Below are 9089 nucleotides of genomic sequence, written 5' to 3' on the forward strand. Positions count from 1 at the left end.
TAACGGGAGGGAAAAAATGATAAACTTATAGAAAATGCCAAAAATGACCTTCAGGGTCATTTCATCATCCACTACTAAAAACTATTTTCATCCTCAAACATAAAGCAAGGGACATACCTGGAGTCTCAAAAAGATGGGGGTAATGGGCCCGCATGTCTGACTCTAGCTCCCAAGTAGCCTCCCCCACAGACCAATGCATCCACTAGACCTTCATCGAAGCTCTCTCCATAGTCCTCAGTGTCCTGACCTACCTGTCCAAAATAACCACAGGCTCCTCCTCATATGTCAAATCTAGGATCAACTCCACCGAATCATGGGAAATCACATAAGACTTATCCGAAATATAGTGTGTAGTATCGAGACATGAAATAGTGGATTAACAAAGATAGACTAAGGCAAGGAAAGTCTGTAGTCCACCTCTCCCACTTGATCTAAGATCTCAAAAGGGCCAAAAACCTAGTGCTGAGCTTGCCCTTCTTCCCGAACCTCATGACACCCTTCAAGGGCGAGACCCTCAACCATACCTAATCACCAACCATGAATACCAAGGGTCGAATCCGCTTGTCAGCATAGCTCTTTTAGAGACTTTGAGCTATCAACAATCTACCCTAAATTAGTCAAACCCTCTCCATAGAATCTCGAAGCAAATCGGTGTCTAGGCTACCCACCACCACAGAATCAAATTAGCCAATAGGCGATCTACATATCTGGCCATACAAGGCCTCAAAAGGATCCATCTGGATACTAGAATGGTAACTATTGTTGTAAGCAAGCTCCTCTAGGGGCAAGTATTGATCCCACCGAGCAACAAAATCAATCACACATGCCCGTATCATATTCTCAAGTACCTGAATAGTCCTCTTAGACTGTCCATCTTTTTGAGGGTGAAATGCAGTGCTTAGGTCTAATCGGGTACCCAATCCATGCTGTACGGTCTCCCAGAAGTGAGATTTGAACAATGAACCTTGATCTGATATGATAGAAATAGGAACTCCATAAAGTTAGAGTTTAACAATCTGACTAATGTAGAGCTGGGCCAACCTATCCGCCATAAAACTAACCTTAACAAGAATAAAATAAGCCGATTTGGTCAATCAGTCGACCACAACCCAAATAGAATAAAAAACACCTATGGTAATTGTCAAACCCACCATGAAATCTATTGTGATCCTTTCCTACTTCCAAGTGCGCATGGGCATGCTCTTAAACTCACCCTAGGTCTCTGGTGCTCACACTTAACCTGCTGGCATGTCAAACACTTGGACACAAAGTTGGTGATGTCCTTCTTCATACCACACCATCAATAGTGCTGCCTCAAGTCATGGTACATCTTTACTTCTCCCGGATGAATAGAATATCGAGTGTAATGGGCCTCCGACTCCCAATCCACAAAACACCCTCTGAATCAAGCACTGCTTCCTTAGATTTACCTCTCATCACCTTATCTCAATTGAGGCATAACTTCTTATCCTAAAACTACCTCTCTCAAATCTGGTCCATCAAAGAAGAGTAGACCTCTATAAAAGCAAGCACCCGGCCCTTATAAAAAAGCTACAATTTTACCAATCCATTGGCCAATCTATAAACATCTCTAGCTAAGGGTCGTTCCTCGTCTCGAATAGTTGCAAGACTTCCCATGCTAGAAGTCTTCCGACTAAATGCATCAGCCACCATATTGGCCATCCTGGGATGATATAGGATAGTCAAATCATAATCTTTCAGAAGCTCAAACCATATCCTTTTCCTCAAAATCAAGTCTCACTGGCTGAAGATGTATTTTATACTCTGATGATCAGTGAATATTTCACAATGAACTCCATACAAATAATGCTACCATAACTTCAAAATAAAGAAAATTGCCGCCAGCTCTAAATCATAGGTGGGATAGTTCTTTTCATGAGTCTTTAATTGCCTCAAAGCATAGGCAATCACCTTCCTTTTTTGCATCAATACTCCACCTAAGACTACTCCCGATGCATCACAATACAAGGTGAAGTGAACACCCCCCTCAGCAAAGTTAACACAAGCGCAGTAGTCAATAATACCTTAAGTTTTTGGAAGCTCTCCTCACACTCATCTGACCAATAAAATACCATATTCTTCTGAGAGAGCCTAGTCAATTGAGCTACAATCATGGAGAAACCCTACACGAAACGGTGATAATTCCCTACCAAACCACAAAACTATGAATCATTGTAGTTGAGGTGGGTCTAGTCCATCCTCAAACCACCTCGATCTTAGCCGGATTTACTCTAATGCCCTTCTTGGACACCACATGCCCTAGGAATGCAACTGAATCAACCAAAACTTACACTTGGAGAGCTTGGCATAAAGTTTCTCCTCCCTATACCTCTAGAGAACAAGCCTCAAGTGTTGTACTTGATTTGCCTCAATCTTGGAGTAAACCAAGATATCATCAATAAAGACAATCATAAAAGAATCCATCTACGGACAAAACACCCAATTCATTAACTCCATAAATGCTGCTGGGGCATTAGTCAGCCTGAAAGACATAATAACGAACTCATAATGGCCATATCTGGTTCGAAAGGCTATCTTTGGAATATCTTAAGGTTGAATCCTGAATTGATGATACCTGAATCTCAAATCGATCTTAGAGAATAAGGCCGCTCCTTGGAGATGATTAAATAAATCATCAATATGGGGAAAAAGGATACTTGTTCTTGAAAGTCACCTTGTTCAACTGTCTATAGTCAATACACATCCTCATAGACCCATATTGTTTCTTCATAAATGGCATTAGAGCACCCCAAGGTGAAACACTAGGGCGAATAAACCCTTTACTTAATAGATCCTGAAGTTGCTCCATTAGCTTCTTCAACTCAGCTGGAGCCATATGATAAGGAGAAATAGAAATGGGTTTGGTGCCCGACTCCATCTCAATAGCAAAGTCAATATCTCTATCAGGTGAAACCCTTGGAAGATCAGTAGGAAATACATCCATATACTCTCAAACTATAGGAATAGACTCCATAGAAGGCGGATCAACATCAGTATCACGAATAAATGCTAAATACACCAAATAATCCCTATCGATCAACTGTTAGGCCCGAATACAAGAAATAACCCTACTAGGATAGGAATACCTTGAGCCCTACCACTCTATCCACAGTCTACCAGGCATAGCTAATGTCATCGTCTTGGCATAACAATCAAGAATAACATGGTACAAAGATAGCCAATCCATACCCAAAATGATATCGAAGTCTACCATATCAAGGATAATCATGTCCACCCACGTCTCATAGCCTATCAAAGACACAAGATAGGATCGGTACACCCAATTTACTACTAAAGGCTCTCCTACTAAGGTAGAAATATATGTACGGGCACGGGCATACGATTATATAGCAAGTTAAACCCAGAAGAGAAATATGCTAACACTTATGAATAAGTGGAGTAGGGATCAAATAACATAGATACAGAGTGATGACAAATCAGAACAATACCTGTGATGACTGTATTGGAGGCCTCAGCCTCAAGTCTACCTAGAAAAGCATAAAAATGAGCTCCCCATCGGCCACTTGTCTGAGCAAATCCTCTACCACCCTTCTTTGCTAAGGTATCACCCACCCCTACCTCTGGTATGACCATCTTTATTAGACTGGTCCCTACCATGACCTTAGGTCGGTGGGGCTGAATCTCCGACTGGTAGCGCTGGACCTTTGACTGCTGCTGCTGTGTAAGTATGGTGTAGACCTGAATGAGTCTTTATGTGGTACTGTCGAACCATATGTTCTGGAGATCCATACCTAATATACGATCTTGGAGCAGATAGCTGATATGGAGAAATAGGAAGGATACTATAATAACCTCGACCCATAGGTCTATGTTGTAAACTCGATGAACCCCGACCTAAACTGTATGAACCATGATAAACCTATCTTTCCTCAGATGCTGGCATAGAGGCATGAATCAACCCTCTGCGCTGAAAGAAACTACTAGCTCACCACCTCTATAAGAACCTCTACCTGTAGATGAGGTACCTGAAAACTATGTCGAAGTACGATCCCTCTTGGGGTCCCTAAACTCTTCCTTCTCTATCAAATCCACCTCTTTGGCGGCTCTAACCACCGACTGAAAGAAGGCTCTATCTCTAGATACCCAGAATACCGACTACCTGATAAAATAAGTCAAACTCCTCACAAAATGGCAAACCCTCTTGGTCTACTCGGGGATGATAGTGGTGGCATGTATGGCTAGCCGACAAAAGTGAACCTTATAATCAGAAATGGATATCCCATCCTGCCTCAGGCTCTTAAATCTGAGGCAACTCTCATCCCTCACACTCCAAGAGAGGAAACGATCATAAAAAGCATTGGTGAATGACTCCCAAGTCACTGGAGGAGATCCAACTGGTAACGATCTAGAATATATCCTCTATTACTCTCAAGATGGACCACAAAACTAAAGACTAACTTACCGAACACCATAGGACCCAACCAACCCAACTGTCTCAAGCAACTCTCTATAGGTGGTCAAGAACTCATATATATATCCTCGGTCTTCCCATCCTGGAACTGAGGTATTTCTATCTTCTTGAACTTCTCATCACAACGCTGCTCATCCTTAGTAAATGCAGCTACTGGTGCATCCTAAAATCTACTAATAAGGAGGGAGGGACCTCATCGATAGGGACTATGAGCGACTATCCCGCCTATCTCTGAGCCTTAGGAGCGTTTAGAACCTAGACCCTCACTCGGGTCTGTGATATATTGGGTGTGCCCATTGCACAAAAAGTCTGTACCATAGTCTCGAGCATGCCTAACACCCTTAATAAAGTGTCAGGTAGTAATAGTGCTTCCATATACTTAGGAGGAACCTGCTCCTCTCTGGCCTCTATCGCTAGCTCAGGGAAAATACCCCTCTCATGATCCCTGGATAGTGCCGCTCCTCGGCCTCGGCCCCTACCTCGGCCTCTGGCCCTGCCTCCACCTCTACCCTAAGCTGGGGTCTCAGTAGTAATCTCAGAAGATGGCTTCCCTCATCTAGTAGAAGCTGATGCTCGAGTCCTAGCAATCTGCCAAAAGAACACACAATAACTTAGCACTTATACAAGAACCCACGCACGACAGAATTGAAATAAATAAAAGAGAATTTCCTAACAGTCTTAACAGCCCCTTGAAGATATATAACAAATGTTTCCACACCGATCATTAAGGCTCTACTAGAATGGGCTTGTACATATGTGAGACCTATAAACCTAGGGCTCTGATACCAATTTATCACAACTCAAAATTGGGAGTGATGGCAATCACTTAACCCACCAAGACGAGTCAGCCTAAGAGTCTGAACAATTCTAATTAAGAGAAAATATAAAGTCTAAAACGATATAAATAAGGATAAGCTGAAAAAAGATTCTAAACTACCTAAGACTTGGTGTCAAATGTACAAGCCACTATTTCAACAGAAATGGAAAAGATACAAGTATATATGTCTCAGTTCTCAAGTAGAACAAAACATAAAGTAATGAACATCGAGAGTCTGTCGAAGAGGACAAATTGCTACCTCTCAAGCATCCAGAAGCTCGGACTGATCAAATAGTACTATAAGCAGGAGGTGCTGGGCTCAGATCCTACACAAATGTAAAAGCAAGGGATGAGCACCAATAATACGGTACTCAGCAAAATAAAAACTAAACCCTAAGTAAATCAATGCGGAACACGGTACTCTTGATATCCTAGCCACAATCCTCCAAAACTACACACCAACATTCAAACATCCCAATGTATAGAGTTTATCTCACAATGGACCTCGACCAATATCTGTCGGAAGAGATCTCGACCAAAATATCCATTGAAAGAGACCTCTGAAGCTAGAAGAAGCCTCGACAAATCACCTCGATTGGTAGAAACTCAGTCCCAATACCCAGTACCTTACTCATATCATTTCTCAACCATCACAGATACAATATATGTATAATTAAAGAGTAAAGCAAGATAAATAATTGCAACGCATATAAACCATAATTACACAATAGATCACTATCCCATAATCCACAACACGCAGACAATTATTCTCTATTCAAATCCACTATCACCCTTCAACTCATATACTTCCATTTAATTTAATGTCCCCACAAACCCTAATTCCCTCACATAGGAAATACAAGGTTCAACATACTTAACAAAGGTTAAAATTCCACTTGTCTTAGCCAAAAAGTCACAAATAATCTGAAATCGCCAATTTTCCTCTTCGATGATACTCCAAATTGCCACAATTTAATCAAATATAGACTCACAATCACCTTTCAAATCTATTTCCTCTAAAATCAAAAAATTCAGGTGAAAAGGGTAAAATGGTCAAAAATTTCATATCAAAAATCGAACTCAAAATCTATTATTTTTAGATGAAAATATTCCCCAAGTAATGAGGAATCTAGTGGTGAAATCCATTTAAAAAATGAGGTCAAAATGAGTTCAAAATCCCCATTTCTCTTTTAAAAGTTCATGTTCAAGAAAACCCAAAATCTCCAATTTGAAATCCACAATTTGAAGTTAAAATATGAAATTATTCGATGAAAATTAAGGGAAAGTGTTAGAAATGTATTACCCAATAGTTTTGTCATGAAAAATCTCAAAGAAATTACCTAAACCGAGCTTGAAAATATTAAAAATGGTGAAAATACATTAAACCTTGTCTAAACCCCTTTTGATGTCACTTAAGCAACAAAGTATTTGCTTAAGCGAAAGTTCACTTTAACGAACCTGGTCTCCTTAAGAGGACCCTGCATCAGCACCAGCAAAGATGGGCTAAGTCATAAATCAATCCTCCGACCGAACCATCAGAATTTGAATTCGAGGCCTCATTGACCCGAAACCTGATAAGTCGCAACTAAACTAGTTTCCGCACTTAAAATACCCAAAATACCCAAAATACCCTCGGGACCTTTAAAAATTTCAATGAAGCCATTTCTAGCATTATTTCACCTCTCGAAACTATTGGAACCATTAGAAATCCAATCCGAGCACCCAAACTTTAAATGTTGACCACAGTCAAAACTTGAACCAACTTTAACTCAATTTCCAACTTCGGACCTAAATTTTATATTTTAACTTCAAATCTGATTCTAACAATTCTCATAGACCAATTTCCACATTCCGGAGCTAATGGAATTGACATAATTCTATTCCGAGACTTGTAACTCCAAATGACTTTGAAATTCAAATTTTAGACAACTTAAGACTTTAGAACCTATTTTCCAAGCCAAACCTCAACTTTTCACAAGATTTCCAAAAACTAGCTTTCTACCCTAAATAAAAGTGACTCGGAAAAACTAATGGGAGGGGTAAAATTATAAATTTAGTGAAAATACCAAAAATGACCTTCTAGGTCATTATAGTTTCACGTTCTAACTAGAAGATTTTAGAGTCAAAAATTCATTTATATCTTGTGAACACTTAACGAGCATCCTCTGATGTCAAGTTCTCCTTGCAGTTCTCAAATTCTGATCCACCAAATACTATTTGTTTGATACTTAGTTGGAGCTTATTTGTGACAAAGCATTAGTTAGTACATCGACCATGAAGGCTCACTTGTCCCAATGTTCACCCATATGTGAGTCAAGTTATCTTTAATTTGCCCCCTGAACATCATAATTTAGTCTTTTTTCCAAAGGAGATTGGGAAATTTCATATTCAATGAATTATATCCACCAAGAAGTCTAACAATCTACCAAAACCGAATTGTGTCTTAAATCAAAGAGATGTCCTCTTCCAATGGGGCATTGTAGAACTCAAACCATATGTAGGTGTTTGTAAAATCAAATTTGTTGAATTTCTTTTTCTTTCTCAATCCTCCTCCAACCTTGACATATCTTTATTGGGATCATCAAGACATATCCCAAGAATGTCAAGCTCAGGATATTTGTCATAATATTCTTCTCATCTTCTCTATCTTGATGAACAACCCCACCACCATCATTGTTTTCTTTAAATAAGGTTAGCAAATCTCTGGTGTTTACCCTTTGGCTTGAGCTTTGATAGGGATGGAAGGGGAATGAATTAGAGAGCTTAGAAATGATGCGCAGTGAGGTGAAACCCTATTATCTAAAGTCCTCGGCACCTAGAAAGAAATGCCCTTTACTTCAATGTAAACATAAAAGCTTATAATTGTGACAACGTCTTTCGAATCCAACTATTACAAAACCCCCATCCCTCATTTTCATGTACTTTGTTTTACTCTCTAAATCTATCATATGTCATATATATGTGCATTTTCTTAATTGGATATTGTATTTTTTGTCTTGAATTCCATCATTTTGGCATTTTTGTAATACATATATATTCATTGGATTGTACAATAATTTCATGGTTTAATGTTTCTTTTTCACCAACTATCCCATAAAAGTATGGTCAAATGAAAAGAATGAATCCTTAATTAGCTTAAGAAAAGTTGAATGAACATGCATCTACCTTTGTTGAATTCTAGTGAGTTCTTGAATAAGATATTTTTTATATGGACTTGCATTGTAACACTCCGTACTATTATAAATTAGATCAATTGAGAAAAACCAGAGAAAAAGGAGATTTTATCACTGTTAGTAGGGGAACAATTGCCACCGATGACCCGTAGACTACTCTACGAGTGGTAGGGATGACTCGTAGACCCCCACCTAGCCTTAGAATTTTTCTAAGTGGTGAGCCACCCTACAATCCCTAGATGACAACCCTTCAAAGGATCTACAACCCATACAGGGACTCGCAGACCCAATGAGACTAATCCAGTAGCTCAGATAATTGTACTTGAGTTCTAAGAATAGGTCCTACTAACCGTAGGACCTTGTACGCGTCGTAGGAGATATTTCATAGACTTCACCCTTAAAAAAGCCCTAAAAATGTTTCCTACAAGTTAGTGGGATGACCTGTAGAAAGGTGGTCATAAACCCAATAGTGCAATTACAGAATGTCCAATTTTTGGATCAAGGTTCCACGAGAGACCTTCTATGGTCCATAGAAGTTTCTATCATCTGTAAGAAGGCACCCGTAGATGGTCTGGTCTATTTTAATAAGGGGTATTCTAGTCTTTTTCCCAACTTTCCCAAGCTTAACCCAACCATTTTTTGACTA

The 9089-nt window shown here is 39.5% G+C and overlaps 1 pseudogene; it reads right to left on the minus strand.

The window, feature by feature from the left end:
* Positions 1–7404: 7404 nt before the first annotated feature.
* Positions 7405–8120, minus strand: LOC129875930 (uncharacterized; annotated as a pseudogene).
* Between the last annotated feature and the right edge of the window lie 969 nt (positions 8121–9089).

This window comes from Solanum dulcamara, chromosome 12, assembly GCF_947179165.1.
Source record: "Solanum dulcamara chromosome 12, daSolDulc1.2, whole genome shotgun sequence".
Classification (NCBI taxonomy): Eukaryota; Viridiplantae; Streptophyta; class Magnoliopsida; order Solanales; family Solanaceae; genus Solanum; species Solanum dulcamara.